The 27,236-nt window shown below is 33.2% G+C and overlaps 1 long non-coding RNA gene across 1 annotated transcript in view; it reads right to left on the bottom strand.

Moving 5' to 3' along the window:
• LOC145297077 (uncharacterized) overlaps positions 1 to 24,692 on the bottom strand; it is a 105,543-nt gene extending 80,851 nt beyond the window's left edge. Inside the window, exon 1 of the long non-coding RNA XR_013870102.1 lies at positions 24,633 to 24,692. This is a non-coding gene — a long non-coding RNA (uncharacterized LOC145297077). The remainder of the gene's footprint in view (positions 1 to 24,632) is intronic.
• Between the last annotated feature and the right edge of the window lie 2,544 nt (positions 24,693 to 27,236).

The following is a 27,236-nucleotide window of genomic DNA, read 5'->3' as shown; positions in this document are numbered from 1 at the left end:
CAGGCGAACCGCGCGATTCTGATAGGACTGCACCACTGTCACATCTACGGCCAGTTCGAATTCCTTGATGATCTTGGTCAAGGGAGGAAGTCGGCTACGTATTAGCTTTTCGGCTGATTCCTTCACTGTAAACCGTGCTTTCCCACTCAAGTCATCGGTTATCCACCGATGCACGCACGTAGAGTCTGTGACAATGTGAAACACTCTGACCTTTCAGTGATGCGCCAGATTTACCCCTTTGAGTGTAGCATGAAGCTCAGCTAGGTTTATTTACCCGGCGTCATTTTCTAGCCGAAGCCAACAGGCATGTTCTACGGTAAATCCGTCGACCGCCAGAGTAACGACATGGGCGAGTTAGCTGGCGTCCACCCAAACTGTAAACTCGATCCAGTCAAAGCACCAGCTCCCTCACACGGGGTCGTTCTCATTCAATCTGGCCACAGCTTCCATCAGCATGCTTAGCAGGGCGGGATCGCGCCCCTAATCGTCCCATCCCGTTGACATGGCAGTTGCAGGTCGCTTTATGGAAAAACCGCCACTCGGAGCAACCTACACACGGGAAAGTGGCCCCCCAGTTTTCCGCCAGTTTTCCGCAGACGGAAAAAAACGCTTCGTCGCGTGATGCTGGATCGAACTTCCGGGATATCACCGCCTCTTCCCCAGCGGAGTCCGTGTGAGCTGTCGCTTACATGCAAGCCAAGAACTTTCGCTCTATCTTGCAGGCGATCTGTCTCCTTGACCGACAGCCCGAAACTCTGTTATTTCACCGCCTGGGCAGACAAGAGGCTCTCGTTCACAAAAATGTCGTCAATATACCACGACCTCGCCTGTTGCACGGCTTCATTCTTACGCCGGATTGTCTGCATAATCGCTGTCAAAATGTTCAGGCCCACGTCCAGGCCGAACCTTAGCCTTCTAAAACAATAGCGAGCCCCTTTGATCTCGACGGTCTGTAACGGCCACAGTGATCTCCCGACGCGTATCTGCACATCTCCGCAGGTCCAGGATTGCTGGGTACGCCCCCCCTGCTGCCGCCACTCCCTCAGTTTATCTGCTCAGACGTCAGCCCCCGCCGTGTGTGTGCGTCAACGTGTTCATTGAGTTCTAGGTAAAAAAATGTACGCCGAGATTACTTGATGTTGCAAAGGGAAAACAAGTACACCAAACCGCAGCTCACTCCAGCAGCGCCGTCCGTCGGTACTTTCCGTAGATTCGTTTTCACGTATGTCCCATCTGCTCCAGTGACCTATTTTTTTTATAAAAGACACAGTCCTCCAAATTTGCATATTTGCATATGTGCGCGAGAGCACACGAGATTCTGCGAGATTGCATTGTTATATAAGGTCGAAGGCGCCATCTTGGCCCTTTTCAGCATCATGGCAGTACGTCGGCAAAGCGCACGCCGAGTTCGTTCAAAAGGTAAGCCTGCACTCCCACAATGTTCTCCACAGAGATCAGGAAAAATCTGCATATAAGTCTTTGTTTTGGCCTTAATCTTCCGCATGTATGAATAATCCCCCACTTGATGAGTACTCATCACCTACATTTCGTGAGGTTTCTTGAAAGCTGTGTCAAGCATCACCGAAAAAAGAGCAAATAAGATATGTGCAAGCACACACTCTTGCTTAGTTCTATTTGAGACCCGGGCTTCAAAAGAAATGTTACGACTTTGTACCTTTTTTTCACTGGCATCCTTTCCCCAACCTGAACCCGCCACACTACTTGGATTGGTCATCCGTTGAGAACATCACCGACATGACCTCCTACGGCACCAAAGCCAGCCTGATCGCATTCATCCGCCGAGTATTCGCTGATTATTCGCCGGCGCTTGTGAAAATAGGCATGCTCTCAGTTCCTGGCCCGTATCGAAGCGGCGATTGAGGCTGAAGGCGGCTCCATTAATCAGGTGTCAGTTCTACTACATAATTAAGTTACCTGAATTATTTTTTTTCAATAGAAGTTTCAAAATACAGCTGTAGTGTTGTTTTCTTTAGGGCGACTATTTTTTTTATTTTTATCAGATTGTACTGTCACCAGCATCTACGAGAGAAAGAAGACACTCGCATTCAACATCCTGTCTGAAATACAGAAACTCCTCAAAACAGTCCACAGGGCATCAATAGAGACGGTGTCAAATGCCTTTTGAGGTCAGCGAATGTAATAAACAAATCCTTACGCTGCTCACTCGCTTTTTACTTTCGCTGTCCTAAAATGGCACTGGACTTCTGGGAACACAGTTTTACAGGTTGAGCCATTCGGTGTGTGTAGGATTACACGAGTTAGAATCTTACAGGAACAGATACATGAGCAATTCCATATTGTTATAACATTCACACTTATTTTCGTTGTGCTTAAAGACGTGAATAATTGACACGTCGTTGAAGTCTTGTGGCACGATTCAAAGTTTCCATATAAATGAAAACAGGGCACATAGTTTTCTGATTAGCAGTTGGCTCCCACCTGTGTATACTGCTGTCATCACCCGGAACCTTACCATTTAGAAGTTGCTTTACAACACATTCAGTTCGCGATTTTTAATGTGAGGAGTGAAGGGAAATGATGGCCAGCTCCCCGGGGAGTAGGGGAGCTTGATAATGAGAATTGGTATGAAGAGTCGCCCCTACATATGATATTTGCTTGCAGTATCTGCCGGAACAGATACTGCACATTGATCTTGGATAAAAGGCCAAGAAAAGCTTAAAAAGTTAAGAACAGTGTCTATTAACAACATACCTTTGATCTTAACCAAAAATGCCAAGCACAAAAGTGTTACGGACAGACCGGCAGACCGACTGACGGACTGACAGACCGACGGCGTGATTTATTGATCGCTTGTACGCGAATAAAAGTGGTCTGAGCATTATTCGCACACGAAACTAACACGAGATGTAATCAAACACATAATGCTCTTTGTTTGCTTGGACGAAACACTCTCAAAATATAAACACATCATTTAATTGGGATTGTTAATATGCCCAACATACTGACACGCCACGAATCCCGGCAAGAAAACGAACTTCAAAATTATTTTACCGGTAAAAAGATATACGTTTCTGTTATTGGCTATGATGGCTTTAATGATGATATATTGTTCTTTTTTTTACTTTCATATTTTATTCCTGTTGACGATTAAATGCTATTTTATATTCTTGACCGATTAACTAAGCTTCAAAGCTATGACTTATCATATCGACACTTTCTTTTAAGAATTGAGTAAACGCATCTTATGAGTTAAAACAAAAACTATTATGTAGGTAAGTTACCACGTGTATTTTTTTGCTACAGAAATACTTGGTTATATATTTGTATTGTGGTCATTTTACTTTCTGTGGAGTATTTTATAATTTAGAAGAAGAGCATGAGCTACTTTTAAAAAATCGTGCAGTATATCGACGGGAAAAACGAATACCGACTTGAAAGATACTGTAATCTGTAGAAGGAAGTGGTTTACCTCTGTTAGCACTAAATCTAAAGAGTTAATCAATGTAATTTTTTTAGAATTAGTCAGTACCTGCAGGCTATCGCCCCAACAAACACTAATAACCAGAAACCAACGGTGCTGACAATAATAGGCATTGACTTTCACAAACTGCTACTAGGTAACATTGCTCGACAGTGAAAGCTATATTATTTAATTAAGACCACGGCGCCTAGTGCCTGCTATATTTTGGTGAAAGAACTGGCCACCAATAACAACTGCAGTTTAATTTGTTTTCAAGAGGATCCTTTAAGAATTCTGTTCTTAGGCTGTCAGGCTTCTATCAGGCAACGCCGGCTACGGGGTCCTTCTTGTTATTTATAACATTTTGGCAAACAATTGAACAAACATTATGGGCTGATCACTTATTATACTTTTGTAATCAGTAAAGCACAAAAATCTATATCAATATAAGGATCACTTCAGATTTACACACCTCTTACTTAAAAATACTATATATGTTCAGATCCCTTTTAAATATCTAATTAAAAATGACGTGAAGAAAAGGAAATATCAAGTCGAACAGAAGTCTGAGTTTTTGCACACATTAAGTCAGTGTGTCTAGCAGGTAATATGACCTAGATTTTACACGCACGGTTAATTAAACAATAAACTTAAAATGCATGTTGTAACAAACATATAACAAGAACTATTGCTGCTACCAGTGTCTGATTGTTGTAAAGAGGAAAGGGGGTATCACTGTTCTAATATATGCTACACTTCTCCTACACCTCAGCTGAACCTGCCTGTCAATTGAACTGTTCAGTCGGTTGTGAAAACAGAATGAAAGAAAAACAAAACCGAATAAATAATTCGAGGTTAAGTGTGTCGAATCCAATATTAAAAGATATCGAATTCCATGACATTTTAATGGTACAGGTTTACTTTTTTTATACGTAATAGTTGCAGTTGTCAAAAAGCAAGTCTTATGCCAAACAGACAGAGGAATGCATCAGTCAACTTGTACCTATATTTACCTACTATGCATGTATATATATATATATATATATATATATATATATATATATATATATACATAAAGTTGTTTTTATAGTTGTGTTATAAAGTATCTACGATAAAAAATTACATTCACATACACAAGCGTACACACACCTCCACACACACCCACTCACACACACACCCGCACACACACACCCACACACACACACACACATATATATATATATATATATATATATATATGTACAGGCGGCAAATAGAAAGTCCGCACTTGTAATATTTTCAAATACTGAACATTTAAGCTAAATTCCAGGTAAATGTTTAAACAAACTATACCTCATTTATTGGCCTGTTATTATTCTATAGTTTTACCTTTTCATATTTGATTTTTTATTAAAATAGCCTAGTTTTCACGTTAATTTAAAAAAAATATATATCTTCACATTGAGGAGGCAAAAAAAAGGTACGCAGCATGGAAAATTGTTATTTAAATGTAACCGTAGGACATTAATCCAACACAAATACAACAGGAACACAATGAACTAATTAATATTTATTAACATAGCTCTTCTGCCATTTGACAGCCAGTAATCTTTTGGGAATTCCTTGAATGAGATTGCAGCAATACTCCGGGTCGCGGACATCGTATTTTTCTTTAATTGATGTCCAAAGTTCTTTCAAATTAAACATTTTATGATTGCGTAGCTGATGCTTGATGTAATGTCATACGTTTTTGACACGATTGAGGACTGAAGAGTTTGTAGGCTAATCCAAACATGGAATGTCATGCTCTTCCAGGAACCTCTTGACATTGCCAGCTGTAATAATGGGCGACTTATCCATCATGAGGAAGGGATTATCATCTAAATTCTGACCAAAATAGGGTAGAAAATGCTCAGTCAACACATTAATATACTTATTCGAATTAATGCGACCTTGCAAGCGAACTATATTCCCTGGACCATTGTTTCTAATAATGTCCCACAACAACACCTGAACCTCCACTATCTGGCAGCGTTGAAACTGAACACCTAGGATTAAATTCGTCGGCTTTCCTTCGACGGGCGTACTGTTTACCATCACTGCCTAGCCTATTGAACTTTTTGTCGTCGCTATAAAACACTTTTGACCAATATGAAGAGTAATGATCTTTATTGCATCTGACGAAGTCCAGACAGCGCTGTCTGTTCTTTACGGATATCCATGACTTGCGTCTTGCAACATATCCTCGCAAATTAAAGTCCTTTACTCTGTTCTTGACAGAAAAAATAGCGCACTTTTTAACAAGATTGCACTGTTGTTGGATTTGAAAAGCCGTGTCAAATCTGTGTCTTAGGCTGGGCAGTTCAATAGCATTGTCTTCCCTGTTAGAAATAACTCTAGTACGAAGAGATGTAGGGGTATCACGAACACTGCCGATGTTTTGGTGTTTTTCCACAGTCTTTCGTACCGTTTTCTTATCATATGTCAATCTGCCGCCAATATTTTGATTGGATAATCCAGAAAGGTGGAGATTAATGGGCTCCTGATGATAACCAAGCGGAAGTCGTTGCATATTGACTAAATGCCACGTTGTATAACTTGGAACAACAACAATTACGATTAAAGATTCTGTGTAGACTTGTTAGATATTTTTAACTGATTAAGGGGCGATAATTAAAGCTGGTTTTAAGCGAATTTGTTGCTTCAGATTTTCTTTTTGTCTCCTCAATTCTTAATTTATTTTTTAAATTGACGCGGACACTGGAATATTTCAATTTAAAGCCATAATGTCAATTTTACGATTTGATTAGCAAGACTCAATTTAAAGGGTATTCTATATTCGAAACACACTCTGCTTGACGAGACAACGCAAAAATAAAATTAGACAACCAAACCCTAGTATTCCTTTGACTAAACGTGAAATATAAGTTACATTTTTTCAACCATTGTTCCTCAACCCATGACTGTAGATCAATCAACTATGTTTTTACAAAGTCAATGCAACAGTCTTGTTTGTATATTTACGCCCGAGTTTGTGCAATTGGTGACTTTAATGTTAAGTCTAGTGATTATCTTGGTTTCTTCAGCTAGACTGGCACAACCTCACGTATCGCACGAGAGTGTTTCTATCAAATTTCCTGACATATAATGTCACCTTCACAATTAGATCAGAAAGACTCAATTATAATCGTATTCTGATTACATGTTCACAGGATTATCGAGAGCCTATCCTTGAATGCTAATCATGTTGCAGTCCTTAAGGCACCTCATGAACTTGAAAAGCTATTTCTTAAAATAATTTACTTCAATAAAATTGAGTGGCAATCCATCAGGAATCAGTCAAGGAGTACATTTTCTTTTTTCTTTTGAAACTCTGCTTATACAAATGGTTAAGAGTAACTATGGTGGAAATAAACGGTCTAAAAAGAAACTGAACCGTGTGTGTACACACGGTATTTTATAGCAAACGCCACTCTTTTCAATAGTTTACTTTTACATGTGCATCTGTCATTGATCACTGGTAACATGCCTTCCGTAGACATATAATCATAGGTTGAGTGCAAATGGATAAAAGTATATAAAAGTTAGACTCACTGGAAGAGGAAAGAGGTCGTCGCTAAGTAATCACAACAGGACATGTTATCACAGAAAAAAGAAACTCAAAATTTCTGAAAAATTAATAACATTTTAGCAAATAAAGGGCACTCACCGATCCTCTAAATCCAAGGTTATGTGTATGGAGACCGGGAAAGTTACCTGAATGTCCGACAGTTTTCCCTAACTCTTCTTTTGTTCAGGAAACTACTCGCTCTTAAATTGCTCTTTGTTGACAGAAGCCACACACGATGATCCGAACAAACCCTTTCCCAGTAGGTGATATATAAAACCTAGACACCTGGAAATAATGTTGCTTGACCTTATAACTGCTATACTATTAAAAATGCGCAGCTAAAGTTGTTCCAATTCTCAAACACATCAGCAGATTTCTGAAAGAATGTTGCTTTATTGACGACTGGAAAATTGCTACTGTGGTAAAATTTTGCACGTATTTTTGCAAAAGTACTTCCCCCAAAATTAGCACCCATTAGCTTTCTTCACGGTCTTCTCCAAAATCTTCGTGGGCTAAATAAATCAACTACCTCAGAAGTATTATTCTGCTTCTAGACCGAGAGTGTAGATTAAGGCAAGCCCGTTCTACTAGAAATATGGTTACTGTGAACATTGAACGCATATACAGTGCACATGATAAGAGATGGTACGTTAGAGGAGTACCCATACATACATCTAAGTCTTTTAACGGGATATGACTTTGCGGGATTTTTCATGAGAATTCAAATATATCTAAAAAAATTAACGAGTAACATTACTTAATCAAATTCTTATTAGACAAGAGGGGAAATTCAGGTTGTTTTTGATTGTCATACGTCAAATCAACATAGTCAAAATGTCGTTGTGCCATAAAAGTGGATCCTTCGGCTTTACATATTCCTGATACTTAGAGATTTCTTCCCTCATAAAATGTCTGATAACAACACAAAATATAATAGACACAAGAGAAAAATGAACGAGCATATATCCAAGGCAATGGATAGAAATCTCCGAGTAAAACCTTAAATCTGTAATAATTTTGATTCTCAGATATATATCCATTGGTATCATATTTTTATGTAGTGATGTGGTCCTCGTTTGATTAACTGTGTCTAATTGTGTCGAATATATACTCGACAGAAAAGACAATAAAAAGAATATGTTGTTATTATAGCCCTTATGATAAGCAACATAATCTTACCCTTACTGTAGAAACATACACATACCGGAAAGGATTATAATGAAATAGTTTATGTCCTCAGAGTGTGTTCGGAGTCGTTTTTTTTCCTGACTGTTTTTACATGCAGAACGTAGAGTATAATTTGAACGGGCATTGTGCTACTATACTCTCTTCATAGTATCACTGAATATTGTGTCCAAAACAGTAGCCCATTACATCAAAGTGTCATTGTATCTTAGTATTCTCATACAAACTATTATTATATCGCAGGGTTCCGAATATTAGTTGCATTTTGGATACTTTCTAGTTATTACACTTCTCAGTTAGCCTATATTCGTTTAAAAGATAAATATATGATGGTGTTATATGATTATTTTATATAAGGTTTACTTTAACTCTTAAATATGCGTTATTTATTTTTATGTATATGGATGATCAATTCTTTAAAGATTGTAAGTTTACTTTAGATAAATATTGACTCCTCAACAGTAACATTTTTATTTTAAAATATGCAAAATTTTATTAAATTTATGTACTTAAATCCATCAGGTTCAATTATGATCCTCAATGCATCATCTTTACATAGGCTAACATCAGTATCATAATATATATCCGTATATATTCGTACTCTTCTATTGAATGTCTCGAATAATAATATATAAATACGCAAACAAGCTTTCAAATAAGAAAAATAGTAAGATATTATAAAAGTAAGTGAATCGAATGCTATCCACTTGATATTTTTTTAATTATACGATGCATAAAGAATTCCTACATGACATTTCAATTTTTAAATTATTATATTTCCATTCCCCCAAAATATGCAACTTCATATGAATGCACTTCCGGTGCAGAAATAAAAGTCCAGCACGCTAAACAATTCAATAAAATTATAAATGAATAAGGAAATGAATAAATTACTTCTACTGACTCTTAACTGTTGGAGTTTCTTCGGTCTGCTGGATATATTTAATGCACATGATAATTCCCATTTAAACTTCTGCTTGGATACATTTTTCTGAAGCTTTTATCTCTCTTTTTTGCATTTAACATTCAGTTTCTCTCTCTCTAGTTTCTTTTTATTCTGCACCAAACTTCTGTTTATGTCACATACTGTAGATTGTTTCGTTTTTTAAGTGATTTATATTTAAATTTTTTCCTCTCGTTGTATTGTATATATATTCTTTTTAATGTTAACTCATTAAACGTCGCTATCTTTATTTTATTTTATTTTCATTTTAATATCAGGTGCCTTCTCTTCGGAACAGAACTTCTGTTAATGTTCTGGCATATGCTATAAAGGGCGTAACTTTTCGAAAAAAAGTAACATCTGATTAAGTCGATAAATATCTATAACCAGGGTACTGAAAGATTATCAAGATGGTGTAGCAATAGTGGCATATTAATGAACAGCAAATCAAAGGATATATATATATATATATATATATATATATATATATATATATATATATATATATATATATATATAATGATTGTTGTGTAGTTTCAACGTCAGAAAAAATGTATATTTAACAGAATGTAGCCATCCAAAATTGTAGGGTTTTCAGAGTTTTAAATATATATATACATACATACATATATATATATATATGTATATATATGCATACATATATATGTATATATATATATATATATATATATATACATATTTCATTTGATACAAACAACTTCCACAACAATAAAACAGATATTATAAAATACCAAGCACTCCCCCAAACCGCTTTCATCCAACGCCTGTGTATATTCAATCCCATGTACCGATTGCTTACAAGCATACATAGGTGAGACAGCGTAAATTGAAACTAAGACTTTACGAACAAAGAGGAGATATAACAATGGTAACGCCCTAAATGCACTCCTTTGCCATTGTGCTGAACACGATCATTCCTTTGACTAAGTTCATGCGAAAATGATAAAATTCGTGATGGATCGAGCCAAAAGAGAATATTAGAGTCAGCACTGATATTAAACACTCATGCTATTACGCAAAGAAAGGGTTTCTACTATTTAGTCCCTAGTATAGGGAACATAATAATCAAAGAACAAAATATAAAGAGAGATCCGGGTTAATTCATACTATTGCCCCAAAAAGTTTTTCCTTAAATATATATATATTTTTTTACACAGTGATCACCACTTATCAAGACCCGGAAGCCACTCAGGGATAAGGGTTATTGCAAGTACATTACGTGAGTGTGGAGATTTGATGAAGTGTTTACTGAAGGGGGCGCTTCATTAGGAATTTGTTAACATTGGACTTGAAGACATCCAAGTTGTAGTCCGGAGGGAAGCAGACAGACGGAAATGAGTTCCACAGGCGTGCAGTTCTAAGAAAGAAGCTTTGTTCATGGAATCCGCGTTTTGATTTAGGCACAGATAGAGAGTGGGGGAAATTTTTCACAGTGGATTCAGCTAGACGGATGTTTTTCGTGAAAGATTGGCGAGGGGGGACCAGAGATTGGAGTGCAGATGAGCACCTGCCATGGAATTTAACAAAAAAAAAGAAGAATAGGAAAAAAATCTTGTACATAGTGTTTTTTTATTAACGTGTTTTTAAAAGTATATATATATATATATATATATATATATATATATATATATATATATATATATATATATATATATATATATATATATATATATATTGGATAACCAAACCTTCCCATACACGCATTTATAAGTTCCTTCCCGCTATGGTTAGGATTTTTACACTGTTTCCTTTTCAAGAATTTTTCCTTTTCATATCCTGAAAATGTTCTCTGTAATGGGGACGAAACTTTGATCACCATTTTATAAATTCATTCGGTTTTTCTTTTTTCAAAACACCCCCCCCCACACACACATATATATATATATATATATATATATATATATATATATATATATATATATATTGTTTTTACTTGTTTTCCTTACTAGGCCAGTATCGCTACACCTAGGTGTGTGTAGAGAGAGTGTCACTCACGTACACCCATTTCGAATGACAATAATATTTTTACTTTTAACATTGAGGTAACTGGAATACTTCGATTAAAAGGCCAAATTAATTAAAGAATTATGTTCGCATATGTTTAAAATCATTACTATTACTGCCCAGGTTACGCTGATTTTAATTTAAGTGTAAAAATATATTTGTTACATCCTGAGGGCGGGAGGAAGCTAAATACCCCTCTGCGATTCATATACGTTCTTAGATAAAAAATGAACAAATCAATGAATATATTTGTTTATTGGAAGTATCGCACAAATAATTCCAATGTCTTATTAGGAAAACGTAGGCACGAAGTTTTTTTGTTTTTTTTACGAATTACGATGTGATTGTTTTACAATTAAACAAACAACATTCCCTGTTTAATTCTCATGCCATTGCAATAATTCCAAGATTGCCTTGCTGTGTTTTTGCAAGAAAATCATGACTGGGAAACGGCAATTATTCTGCTTTTAAAGACTATAGAATGTAATAAGTCTAACGACATTTACGCTACAGAATAAATAATACTTCTTTTTTGAAGTAAGTATCTAAAATCGATTAGATTTCTTTATATTACATAAAAATGTAATTTCTCAAATCTTGAAATATAATAATTTGTTTGTGAAAAATAAATTTAGTTTAACTGACTCTATGAAAATGTTCGCTCCGAATATTAAATAAATACCGGTTGCGGTACTCTTTACTGAATTATATATATATATATATATATATATATATATATATATATATATATATATATATATATATATATATATATATATATATATGTATAAAATATATATATATAAAATATGTGAAAATATATATATATATATTTTCATACATATATATATATATTTGAAATTAAATTTATATTTCGTCGAAATGGTTCTAATTGAAATGTGTACTGAATCGGTAAAATGGCATTCCGTTTAGAATGGCTAGCTACTGACAAGGAAATAACAGCAGCAGCAGACCTAATGAAAATTTAACGTAATACAAAATTAGTAGGATATAAAAAAATCAATTTAGTCCTTGTAACTCAGCCTTTAGCTATACGCTGACATATAATTATTCTTTTACAAAAATTAACAACTATTTTATTGGAAACTATAACATGAAAATCAAATTAATCAAAGTTTTAATTAATTATCTAAACCTAATTAAAAAAAATCTTTCTTTGACATGGCGTGCTTAGTTGTTCTGTTAAATAGATTCACACCTCGAAGCATGCATTACTTTGAAAAAACACAAGATAGGAAAAGCAAAACAAATGCCTATGGAACAAAATTAAAGCCTAGAGAAAATTGGGGAAAATACACTGCGTTCTAATTAGTTATTAGTTTCTTTTTATTTAAAAAAAAAGTTATTCAATTTTTTTCTGTTAATATAAATAAAAATTATAGCCTGAATAAAACAACTGTACAACACAATAGAAAATATTTATTAGCGGAATGTATTCGCGCCCCAAAAGATGAAACAGCGCCAAACCAAATGTAAATAGCTAAATTAAAATTAACTGTAAATTTACGGTCTAATATAAATAACTATGGTAACATTTAATACAAACTATCACAAATAAAAGTTATTGATTTACAAGATTCTTCTAAGTGTTACAAAAGTCATCAAATATATAGCTACAGTTAAATTATGTTTTTATTGAAAACAATATTATTATTTTTTGATGTTTTTTGCCTCGATTAGATTTTTTAATTTCTAATCTCATGAATCAATGGTATCTGAGATGAAATACAATGTTGCTTTTGAGATTAACCTTAATATTTTTTAATGATTTATGTAAATAAAGTTTAAATCGCTTTACCGGTTTAATCTCTCGCTTCTAAAATGTTGCGTATTGTCTTTGTGGCAAGAATTTATTGAAATACGATTAGGTCGTAAAATCCGATGAATTTAAATTACAAACTGCACAGTAAACAGAAATATATATTTTATCGACACGTTCTACTGTGATTAAGTATATGTAAGACTCGGTCGGCTTCTTTCAAATATTGTATCCCCTAATATCTGATATTAAAAAAAATCACATATATACACATAAGTAAAAAAAAGCATGATACACTCCACTCTTGTAATGGAACATCCAAAATACACTCCCACGACCTCACTAAGATATTTAAATCGTAACATAATTTGCATCATACTATATTGAATACATTTGCTGAAATTAAAGTAAAACAGACGATGACGGCAAAATAAGACACTTCCATTAGAGTAAAGGTTTTGATTTCCTCAATCTTATCAGCTAAAGTAAAGTTTACGTTACATTCGGTTATAAGCTAAATTAATATTATGTAACGAGAGACAACGGATGTAACTTTAGAATACACAACAGCTAATGCTTTCATGTGCAATACACTAGTCAAATGGTACAGGTAAAATTTGAAAAATTGTGCCGTCAAGTTATCACAATGTGTAAGTTAGAATTACGAATGAGACGTTTGGAGCAATGGCGTAATGTTATGGAGGGATTTGAATAGAAATTCGACAGTTACACATTTTCACTTTATTTACTTTATGGTTTGTGTCTATTTGAAAGACAACACGTAATAGAAGGCAAGTTCTCACTAGTTGTGAATGGAAAGCTAGATTTTTCTGAACCTGTGTCGAGGATCATTAAGTTTTATGTCTATCGCTAGCCGTAAAGTCCGACCCTGTATATACGGCTAGTACAGTTTTGCCGTATATCAAAGGCTAGTTTAGTCTGGTCGTGTATGTTCGGTTAGTTTTGTATGGTTGTGTATGTTAGGATAGTTTAGTCTAGTCGTGTCTGTTAGGTTAGTTTAATCTGGCTGAGTAGCAATAGCTAGTCTAGACTGGCAGAGCAGTAAAGGCTTACCTAGTCTGGCCATTTACTAAGGGAAATTACTTTACGTCTATATAAGATATGGCATCTACATTATATGAAATTGTATTTAAAGCTCATGGGACCGAGTGTTTTAAAATATACTGTGCATATCAGAGGAATGGCCGTGATCAAATAGATGAATTATATAGAAGAAAGAGCTGACTGTTTTACATTGACGTCGGAATTAATAAAAATGATGGTAACACCGAACAAGGGAGTGTTTCAATCTCTTTTTCTGTTTAGATTATACGAAGATAACAGATGCTGGACTATAACAAGATACACACGACTCAATTCACAAAAGATGAATAAGTGAATGCTTAAAATATTTGAATTACCACAGTTCTAATTTATTTCAAAATAATAGTAATATTGATAATTGTACAAATAGCTATTGAACGAAAACCAGCAGGGCGTATAATGTATAATTACTTTATACTATGCCAGGAACTTAGATATATAAGAAACTCGAATGAGGATTTTATTTCACCCATACAGATTATACAAATTCCGGTCAATATCCCTGGTAAATATTTATGGGACAGAATATCCAATGGGATACTAAACAAATTCATATATAAATGGAAATACGGGAGAAAAGACTGTGTTATTGAGAATGCGCATAAGAAATAAAATAATGTTTTAATAAATACATAACACAAGGCACACTAGGCAGATTACTACCGAGAAAAAGTCTACACTCGATTGGATACTAAAAAAGAGGTTTAATGCTATGAGTGTGAAGAGAATAATCAGCTTTCATATTTTTCTGCGTGAATTCAACACAAAAGTTATATCCATATTACGATCGTAAAAGACAGAATTCTCCTTGAAGTGATGTGAAATAAATCAATCTGCACAACAACAGGATGAGGCGTAGATAGACAGAATTCTATAAATATATAATTGTAAACCAGTGTGCCTAATAAATAAAATGGTGACTCTAATCATAAGCGAACAAAAAGCTCCCCAACCAAAATATAAAAATCTTACAATGCCACGTATTTTGTTTACTAGGAACTCGTAAGAAACACAGACACGGATGAAACCAATAATATACTGCTACCAAATCAGGCTGTATGAAAAAATGTGATTCATGACGTAAATGCACCGCATATAAATGCTATCCTGTTCACCTTCTCTTTTGGACAACTCAACCATGTTCTGCAAAGCTTAAGAACAAATACTAAAACCACCTTATCACCCTTTCCTTACTCCTTTTTCCTATTGCTTTCTCCCTGCTACACTGTCCCACAAGTTTTCTGACTCGAATTGCAGCAAATAATAAAATTATAACCTTTGCAAGGCTCCAAAATGAGTAACTATTGGAAAGTTAAACTACTTGCATATCACATATTCAGAAGTGCTGCACTCGAAATGGAACACCACGAAAAGAGGTAGTATGCAAAAAATACATAAATAAAAACAATCCAGTGAGAAAAAAGAAGATTGTGTGAATAGAATGTTGTGATCCAATAAAATTCATCAGTAGAATTGATCATTGTTCCAACGATTACGTAAGTTGTATTCTAACTCAAAGCAGTGTATTATGCTCAGTGTACGCATGAATAGTAAAGGCATACATTAAGAATTTATATATTTTCTCTTTCAACTATTGTTCATTAATATGAATATAAAGTGTATCACTTCTATGTATCATCTCTTCAATAATAATTCTTGCATAAATTACATTTGGAAATAAATTAAAATCTGTTTACAAGTAACCTTGGCCAATTCTACCATTTTAATTAAATACTTGTTATTTTCTGATGTATAAAATCTAGTTTATATTTTATTGTATAATTTTTAATATTTCTCTCATAACAGAACAAACGCTAATCATGTTTTATTAATACACGAATGTTTTAAAACTATAGGAAAAATTTATTACAGCAAATGTCTTGAATATACATTAATATGATTACCTCAAGAGTCAACTCATACTTTATGGAAAAAGAGCAGTTGCATTGTTGATACAATCAATATCATTATTACATTGAACATATTAGGCAATATGTTCAAACCGATATTTATGGTACTCCAACAAAATAATGTCACATTTTATATGCACGCTTCGCCCAGAGAATAATAATACGTATATATATATATATATATATATATATATATATATATATATATATATATATATATATACGTGTATATATATGAATATATATATATATATGTATATATATATTTCGGTAGAAATATAGTTTCTTATTATATATCACTCCTCATATAAGAAGCTCAATGTAATTATAGAGCAATATATAGAATAAATGACAAAAATTTATATTCCAAAATTCATGATGTTCACCATCTTAGAATGTATTCCTTTAAATCAGTTGATTTATACTAGTCATGACAGTATCTGTTTCGTAGCACAAAATCAATCACTTAATTATTATACCAATTAGTGAATATATTATGCCCTTAACTCATCACAAGAAATAGCAATAATCAATCCGTCAAAATGAATTGAAATGTTTTTGACATGGGGAAATCCGAAAATTTGAAGTGAAGCTGCAGCTACCTTTATATTTTTTTCATTTCGCCATTACGCCATATTGAATTCAATAATTAAATGATTGATTTTGCGCTACCAAACAGATACTGTCAATAATTGTATAAATCAACAGATTTAAAGTAATAAATTATAAGATGCGAGGCATCATGAATTTTGGAATATAAATTTTGGTCATTTATCTATATCTATCTATATATATTATATATATATACATATATATATATATATATATATATATATATATATATATATATATATATATTACAATCGAAAAATGTTAGCTTGAAAGGAAATATGGTTAAGCTTAACCAAGGAACAGAAAATGAGAAGACATTCTTGTAAAATATATCATAAATTTATAACGTAAAATATTGCAGCATTAAGAATTGATTATATAATGTTAAATTACCTTGACAAAAAATAATGTTAAATTGCCTTGAAAACAATCTTAATGCTTCAAGATTTTAAGTTACAAATTCATTGTATTTTTACTAGAACACCTTGTCCCTTAATTTTCCATGATTGAGCTTTACCGTATTACTTTTAATGTTCGCATATTTCTATTGTACTCGATGATTTGTTCAAGCTTCTAGTAAATTCACTTGTACTTTGTTTAATTCCAGTTTTATTTTTTGCTCCTCGAAAACATAACATACACATCTGTGAAATATATATGGTACTCGTCTGCTTTCATTACCTCTGTTTAACCTGTAACTTCACTTTTCCAGATTAACAGTGAATTAGTAGCAACACTACTTTCTGAAGCGATGTTGTTGCCATGGAAACCAGTCATGAAAAACTTTTCTTACCTCCTCACCAAGTTTTATGATTTGAACACCAATAAATTCATCACATATTTTACTGAACGAAATTGTTTTTTCTTTTTTCACTATAAATCGGAGAAGACTAAACTAGTTTCCTCCAATGACTACAATAAACCTTCTCTACCACCAATAGTAATGGCAAAGACTCTTTATCTGAAAACACATATTTTAAACTCCTCGGCCTAAAGTTCACAGGAAACATGAGTTGGAGCAATTACATTAAGAGTATTGCCACGACCGCTGCGAAAAAGGTTGGTTCTCTCTACCGTGCTAGAAAGCTACTATCGCCCAAAAGTATCCTGTACATCTATAAGGCCACTAGTCGCTCATGTATGGAGTATTGTTGTCCTATTTGGGCCGGTGGATCTGCTACTAGTCTTTCACTCTTAGACAAGGTTCAAAAGAGAGTCGCTAACCTAATAGGTCCTGAACTGTCATCCAAGCTTCAGCCTCTGTCCCCTCGACGATGTGTAGCATCCCTCTACCTGTTCTACAAGCAAGTACTTAAAGGGTTAATGTTCCGACGAAATGCTCTACGTGTACCCCCTCTACGTAAATACCCCCGACAAACCCGACAAGCAGTAAAATTCCACCTCGTCACAGTACATATCCCTAGATGTAAGAGAGCCTTCTACTCCAATAGTTACTTCACCAGAACAGCTAGACTTTGGAATTCCCTTCCAGGTGCCTGCTTCCCCAACTGTACTGATATGCAGTCTTCAAATGTAACGTTAACTGACATCTTGCGGCCTAACTCCCCACCTAATACTCCTGTAGTCTGTGACCCTAATAATAGTAGCCTCTACATCAATGTGGCAATGTGACTTGTTTGGGGGGAAAATGTAAATAAAAAAAGAAAACAGATTGATAGATTGATACATACATACATACATACATACGTAGATACACACACACACACATATATATATATATATGTGTGTGTGTGTGTGTGTGTGTGTGTGTGCGTGTGTGTAATAGCGTTTTGGATATAAAAAAAAGAGAAAAAAGACATTGATTGATTATACATGTCAATATAAACAGAACTTCCAGCATGCATGATGCCAATTATTTGCAAAAGGGAGAAACATCATGTTTAAGATATTTTGCAACGTTTGAGAGTATTTATTTACTGGCGTCCGAAAAAAATCCTAAAATCACCGACAGAGGCCTTTATTATTTACCAGAATCATCTGATTCGATATTAACGCCTCGATTGGTATTGTTACATTTTAATGCCCGAAAACATGCAAACGATATAGATCAACATGGGACTGAAGCCTGAGCAGAGAAGTACAGTATGAATACAAAAGTTTGTTTTACTCGAAAGTATGACTTATATAATTTCTGGTGAATTTCGTACGCATAAAATTAACCAATTGCTGTCAAATTTGCGTTTGTATAAGTAATTAATGTTATGAGTATGTAGTCTAGAGAGTCAGATTGTTCTACGTATGAACGTTTCAATTTCTGATTCCAAATTTTGGCTCTAATATAATGATGCCTTGCTCGTAAATCATACACAATTTTGGAAGCTTCCGCCATTAACTTCGCTACCATTTCCACGGACTGAAAAATTGAGGAAAAATCTTTTCAGTCACGCTTGGTTCGATTTGTCAATGACTTTCTAAGTTCAGATTAAGAAAAAATCTTCTGACATTAATGGTTCAAAAATGGCGCATAATGTTACATATATTGTGTCCAATGCGTAGAACCAAAATTAATAGGTAGTATTATTTTTACATATTTTCATGGTATACTCCCTACTCAAGAATATATATATAAAAATTAATTACATGAATTATTAAAAAAAAATCAATCTGTTATAATAATTATAGTGACATTTTGTAAAAATCTGTAAAAAAAAAATCTATAAATTGAAATTAAAAATTGGGTTATCAATATATATTTAATTACATAATTGCTAATACTCCTTTTAAGTCTTTTTCCCTTATAAACTTGTATAATTCTTAATATGATCTATTCAATTTCATGTACTGCTCCTTAATCTTCTGGAGCATATTAAAAAACTGCAATTGTTGAGTGTGAAATTAATTAGTTCTTTAAATTTCAAATAAAAAAATAGCATACACAATTATAAGAAAAGTTATTAAATTATGTTTTGTTGTAACCCTTTGTGAGTATGCACCATGAGTCCACAAACGCATGAAGCTGATATGCAAATTTTACAGCATTGCTTAGTTGAAAGGATGATTCCTCAGGATGTATAACCTTGCCTTTAGAAATATCCATTTTGTATTGATTCAAGAGGACTGCTAATAGTTGAAAATTATATTTGAGGTTTATCATAGCAATCGTTTGAGTATAATTTCCCCTGGAGGCATTGGATGTTGCACAAGCTTTTGCGCAACCATCCTTTTTTGGAGGGTTTCGAAAGGTAGTTTATTGCAGTGCAAATATCCCATCAAATGTGTGTAGTGTTTTAAATATTTTTTCTTATATTGCAAACCTTAAACTTTCCCAACCTGTGTTTGCATTAGTTTTGGCAACAAGGATACCCCTGGCAGTGTACTCACTGTAAAGTTAATACAAAACATCCACAAAGTCGTCTATATGAACAGCACCGCAACAAGAACTCTGTGTCCCAGGACATTATATCATGCGGTTTTTCTTTTGTAAAAGTTTAATAGTGTTCAGGTCCCTTATTTTTTCATAGTTTCCTGTTCATTATCCTCCATAATTTCCTTATGAAGCAATGTGTAGTTATCAATTCTTTTATTAACTCCAGTACATCTAAGATTTCCACAATTTCATCATGTTTTTTTATCGGGAAGTTATTTTTACTTGTCCTGCCACATTTACAGTTATCAATAATAATATCACTCGTATAAGAAGGACCATAGCTTTTTAACCTAAGTGCAATGCCTTATTTAATAGTGAATATCGACCTGAAAATGTAATTATATTTATGCTGCAAGTTGAAATTGCAGGCGTTCTTTCAGGTAGACATTAAATTCTGAGAGTTTTTTTCTTGTTTTTTGTTAATATATTTAATAAAAGACAACAAAATTACTTTCCAGATATAAATAACACAACTATTTTTGCTGTTTATGCACTTAGATTACAATGGTATTTTAGTAGTATTTTCAAATTAAATTCAAGGTGTAAAATACATTTTATTAGATTGTAAGATGGAAGTACAGAATATTTACAGCACCCACTCTCCTTTAGATGATAAAAATAAGTTTCTTAATAATGTTGTTATTATTTCAACACTGTAACATAAATGCATACTTCCCACATTTTTTTTTAAATATTTAATACATTTGATAACATTTGAAATGAATCCATGGATCTAAAATAATAATTACTTTAATTCCGATATTAGCCAGTAAACGGGTTTCTTAACACCAACTATAATATAAAACGCCGCCTTAGGGCATTTATTATAAAAATATAAAGAAATCATAATAATTATTTGAGTTGGATTTTTAATAGTCAAGTCTACTTTAAAAACAATTCGAAATATACTCGTGATGATCGAAAACGTCAACTTATGGTGAACAGAAGCGTTTAGCTCGCAGGCAATTTTTTTTATGAATAAAGACTAATGTTTAAAATATAAACCAGTTAAGTTTAACTTTTATAAGTAAGAAAAAGTAATGGAAAATAAATAGATGTTTGTTATAAATGCAAAGTTTACGAGAAACAGAGAATGGAAACGCTTCGATGACAGGAAAGTTTTAGCCGATGTATATCATAAAAATATCTGAGCAATAAATCGACGCGTTTAAATAGTTTTCCATAATATAAATCATACTTTTCTGTTTAAATGTATGAATGTAACTTTTGACGAATGGGACAGGTTTTTACGAGATCGTTATCGTTTTGAAGTGCAACTCGTTGGAGGGCAAATATCGAAAATTTGGCTAAAAACATTACATTTCTCACCTTCAACTGTCCAGTTTTGTACAATGGGGGCCTCTTTTTTTCCGATAGTTTAAAAATCATCCCCTCTTTTCGATTGGCAATCCTTAATTTCAACCTTCGCTACTTCCGGTTTGCGATGGACGCAACGGCAAATACGCCACGTTTGTTTCACATCCTTTTCCTCCTTCGCGGTATGGGTTCGAGCCTGCCTGCCTACTACCACTCTTTCTTTGCTTAATAGACACCTCCAAACACCCGGGCAACGTCGGACACCTGGGCTATACTGTATATAATGTTAAATATATGGTAATTTTATTACATTTTAGTGTTTATATTATTTATATAATTTTTAAGGACATAAATAATAACCTTAAACCTGGAAGGACAATTAGTTCACACCAAAACATACATCACAATAATACTTTCCCAAAATATAGGTGATACTAATCACTAGGATTGTAATCGATTAAGCACAGACAAAATTCTGTATTATCACTTGTTTTAAAAATAACGAAGTAAATGATGTCTTGTAGAAAAGTCTCCTAAAAATGAACTATGAATAACACCATTGCCACATAAAAGGATAATAAATGCCCTAATACCAGACGTCAATAAAATAGAACGGACACTACGCCCCAATTATAAAATAAAGATATCGTTCTTGGAATGATGAGCTCATAATCAGAAAACGATACTACATAATCAATAATATCAAAAATAAAGGTGATGATTATTTCTCGAATGTGGATCAAGATAAAAGAAAGAGATCTAGCAACACACCAGTCCAAACATAATATATTTTTACTAATCCGAGGGAGTAAAGTATACTTACATCAAAACAGAGATTGCATTATCACTACTACAAAAATGTGACCGCAATCCCTGGTAGACTAGTTTCATTTCTATCAACATATACAACATTATTTCTACTAAAAACTAGGAGATGAGTTGGAGGATGGGCTAATTACAACAAAACGAACACTGCATTCTATCCCTAGAAATAATCTGCTATGGGTTCATGAACACGGAACAAATACTGCACTATTATTACTAAAAGGTAAAGATAGAGATAATGCCTAGGAGGAAAATCTCAATGAACCAAATCTGAATCTACATAATTCACTTCTCGAAATAGTAAGTGTTGGTAACTAACAGAAAGATGTTGTCATAGCAACGGAACTGATTCTGCGTTACATGTATTGCCAACAAAGAATCGATTATGATTAATACAATGGTCAGCTAACAAATTAAAAATTAGTCTATGCCATTCTCTTTTAAAACAGTTGCAAGTGATTTTTTGTTTACAAAGGAGTCACCACTAGAGGATAAGACTTTATGAATATACTGTGGTCAATGGATATAATAACGTAAAAATCGTAAGTAATGGACATTTGGTGATGTGAATTATTGAGGAGAGTGCTCATCAAAAACACGTGTATGTTGAACTTGAAGACGACAATATTGTTGTCAACTGGAAAACAGGATAAAAGCAGAGATTTGGGCAGGCGTACAGTTCTAAAAAAAAAAAAAGTTATTAATAGAATCTACGTTTAGGTGCACACACAACTAACGGGGTAGAGTCATTGATAATGCTTTCAGCTAGACAAGTTTTCCCTTAAAGGTTTGACACGAGAGACGGGAGTGCGAAGATTTGAGATAATGCAATCACATGCCATGAAAAAAACTATGGACTTGCACCGTCTCTTTTGTGTGACTGTGGTTGCAGGGAAGAGAAGAAGATAATCTCGTACTAAGCTATGACGCCTATTTTGAACTCTGTCAAAATGTAAGATGTTTTTACCAGCTTCTACTAAGATGTTGCAGCAGTACTCTGCCCTAGGACGTACTTGGCTCTTTTGTTTGATGATTATTGCACTGTCAGTTGGATATCTATTGGAGTTGTAAAATAACATAGCTATTTTTCTAGCGAGTTTTTCAACGGATGTGGTGTGCATGTTGCATTTCAAATCATGAGAAAATGTCAGAACCAAAGGCTTGTTAAAACATGAAACCTACCCGAGAGGAGAATATCCTTAAATGCATCGTCTCATGTCAACATATTATATACAAGACGTAACAGATAAACACTTGAGAAATAAAGGAGTATGTTTTTTTTGCATACAAACGAATAAGGCTATTCAGCCATTCCCAAAAATCTGCTATTGATATATGTGTGCATGGCCACATGACAACAACACATATACGATATTATCATTTCTAAAAAAAAAACAACATAAGATGCATGAAACAAAGTTATCTCTACAACATAATGGAAGCTACACAAGCACCTTACCAGGACAAATGAACGAAGCTGGCTCTACACTTTCAGTACGCATATCATAAATGTATATATATACACTGTTTTAACAAAAAAACAATACTTTAAAGAATAGATTGGTATTAAGAAAAAGTGTTTTCATTGTTAGTTACAATTGTTTCAAGACCATTTGCACAAATTCTACTATTATGGCGTTTCCAAATTTTAAAATGAACAGCCGTTCTTCAGGCTTATTGAATAAAAAACACTTTAACAATAGAACATTACGGAAAACATTTACCTTAAAATGAAAAGAAAAAAGCGAAACTATTTTACCTCTGTCGCATCCTTGCAAAGTATTTTTTTATATATTCATATATCCACCTATGTTCGTATCAGTATTTAAAAAATATCATACGATTTCACAACTAATTACCTATAACCATTTAACATGTTTTATTAATAACATTCGCTGATTTCTTAAAATAGATGTCTATATATCTTTTTTTCAGTTAACTTATTTTTCTGTTTTATTTTTTTTAATAATCTGGCCATATCAACAAAGTTAAATCGTTTCGATTCTATGTTAGTTTAGTATCAAGCAATATGTTTTGTTTATACACAAAATTATCGGCTATATTTCTGTGATTCAAGAAAAGTGTCTGTTTATAACTTATTTAATAATGAACTAAAGTTTTGCATTTCTTTATACTTATTTCGTACTTATTCTTCATTTAGAATTAAGAATCCAAGTCTATTTTTTATTTTTATTTTTTATTTCCGTATTTTCTTTTGTACTCTCCTCTAAGGATTAACGATTATCGGATATTTTTGGTGTTGAAGGGGTATACCTGCATTAGTTAGGAATTTAAAAGGTTTAGATGAAATTATAAGATAGTAAAATCAGAGTAAGTACTCTTAACGGTGAAAGGGTGGTACCCAGGGCCGTTCGATGTTTCTAGTTTGGTGCATCCCTAATATGCATTTATAATTTATTTATCAATAAAACAGATCCAATTAAAACAAGGCTAACTTATTCAAAATATAAGTTTTTAAAGCATATCTTGACCCTGAAGCTAATTGTCTTACCATGGAGTGAGCCTGCGTCAGCCATCCATCCATCCATAATTTGCTGGGATTATTCATGGCTGCAACACCAAAATAACGATTCATGAATTATCTTCTTACATAATTAACAAATAAGAATGTATCTCATTAATTAGTATTCTAATAATAAAAGTAGGCTTTAGCCTTATGTACGTTTTACTACAATAAAAGTTGGGGGTCACCTTGTTTCTTTTTATTTAATCGTTTAGAAACAGAGCAATGTGTAAAAAGCTATGATTGTTCAAGTTTTACTTGTCTGAAAACAGTATCAATTAATCCCCATTCTTTAATTACTAATTATTATTTTCTAAATTGATAATTCATTATTTAGCTATTTTTTATCTGGAAACGGTAATAACTATTTAACCATCTATTCGACTAAGACAGTGTCCCCGTTTTAGAACAATATTGAAAATCTTTTTAATCTTTATTATAAATCTAATTTTCTTATTCAGTAATACATGGTCTTATTTCCAAAAAATTGTTTCTAGTGTAGAATATTAGAATCAGAGGTGCTTGCTATTGGATCATTCATCTACTCTACCTCATTTCTGTATCTTTCCTAAAAAGCGCAATATGTTGCCCCAAGGTATACCTTCTTTACATTATCGGCCTTAACCCCACATTTGTACACTATTTCTGAGGTTAAGTATTTACCACGCAAAGGATAATTGCCAGGTAATTGCAGTTACATTTTCTCTCTGAAACACGTTCATCCGATGCTGCCCTATAATTATTCCTTTTTTTTGCTTATTTTCCTGTTATTAGACATTATTATAGTGGTATCTAAGTTGCCTGAGGTGGAGAAAAAATAGTGTTACCGAGTTTCTATAAATTATTTTGCTTAATATATTCTCCGGTGGAAATTTTTTATCAATTATTCCGTAAAATTCCCTATGTATATTGTGTTTGATATGCTCACTGAACGGCGGATTTAACAAAACATGTTTCTTGCGTATGTGTCTCTTACTTATAGTAGCCACCTCGTCATGATATGTTTCACTGCTATTATTATTCTCCCCGTCTCCATTCCCTTGATCCTTATTAATGTAACCTTTATTAATTTCCGATTTCTTTCTTGCTCTCGTTGCCATGTTGTACGATATTGCACAGTTAGGTGTGTTACTCTTTCTGTTTGCACTCCTGCTGTATTCTATTTTGCCACACATATATACACACATATATATGTGTGTATATATATATATATACATACATATATATATATATAACTACTTCATTTACTCACATAAATTTAATATACGAAAATATATGCGTATATATACATACATATATATATATATAACTACTTCATTTACTCACATAAATTTAATATACGAAAGTATAGATTTATGTGTAAACTTTAAGTATTTACTTCAAAAGTGCTCAATACGTAGGTAGAGCTAGTTAGTGATTTATAAAATATATATGGCGATTAAGCTACAAAATAAATGTCTAACAAAAAGCGTAGTTTATCAAGCAACAATATTTGCGAAAGAAAACCCGAATAACAAGAAATATTACATAGGCATGACTTCCTTAGATTTCAAAACCCAATACTATGACCACAAAAGTACATTCAAAAATAAAAAACACCGTATAAAAGCAACACTAACGAATAAATACTGGGGACTCAAAGAAAGCGGACATTCGCCGGTAGTCGAATGGAAAATAATGAGACAAGCTACCACGTGCAGACATTTAGACGACTCATGTAAATTATGCGTCCATGAAAAATTTTCTATCCTGTACTTTAAAGAACCCCAAAATCTATTAAACTGTAGACGAGAAATAGCAAAACACTGTGTTTACAAAATAAAACTTACTCTAGGATAGCGATACAAAATAGCTTTAAAACTAACAATAACAATAGAAAACAAACAAATAAATAAATTAAATAAACATGAATATACATAAATGATCACACGTATATGTATATATGTATATATATGTGCATGTATGTGTGTGCACATAGGTATATATATATATATATATATATATATATATATATATATATATATAAAAACGTCTACCTTAAACCACTAAACTAGTTCTAAAACAGATCCTTTGTCCGATAAAATGCATGTCCATTGGCTGATAGGAAGGGGCGCGGTGGATACTAGAAATCTGATTGGCTAACTAAAATCCTCAACATATATAAAACAAGAAACCACCACAGAATTCGCGCATAAGCCTGACAAATCCTATAGTGGATGAAACGCAGAATATTCAGTGTAGCTTAATCGCCATATATATTTTATACATTACTATATATATATATATATATATATATATATATATATATATATATATATATATATATAAAGGAAAACGTCTACCTTAAACCACTAACATAGTTCTAAAACAGATCCTTTGTCCGATAAAATGCATGCCCATTGGCTGATAGGAAGGGGTGCGGTGGATACTAGAAATCTGATTGGCTAACTAAAATCCTCAACATATATAAAACAAGAAACAACCACAGAATTCGCGCATAAGCCTGACGAATCCTATAGTGGATGAAACGCAGAATCTTCAGTGTAGCTTAATCGCCATATATATTTTATAAATTACTATATGTATATATAT

The sequence above is a fragment of the Euprymna scolopes genome, chromosome 17, assembly GCF_053919585.1.
Source record: "Euprymna scolopes isolate OS-2025 chromosome 17, ASM5391958v1, whole genome shotgun sequence".
NCBI lineage: Eukaryota > Metazoa > Mollusca > Cephalopoda > Sepiida > Sepiolidae > Euprymna > Euprymna scolopes.
This window is presented reverse-complemented; position numbering and strand designations above follow the sequence as displayed.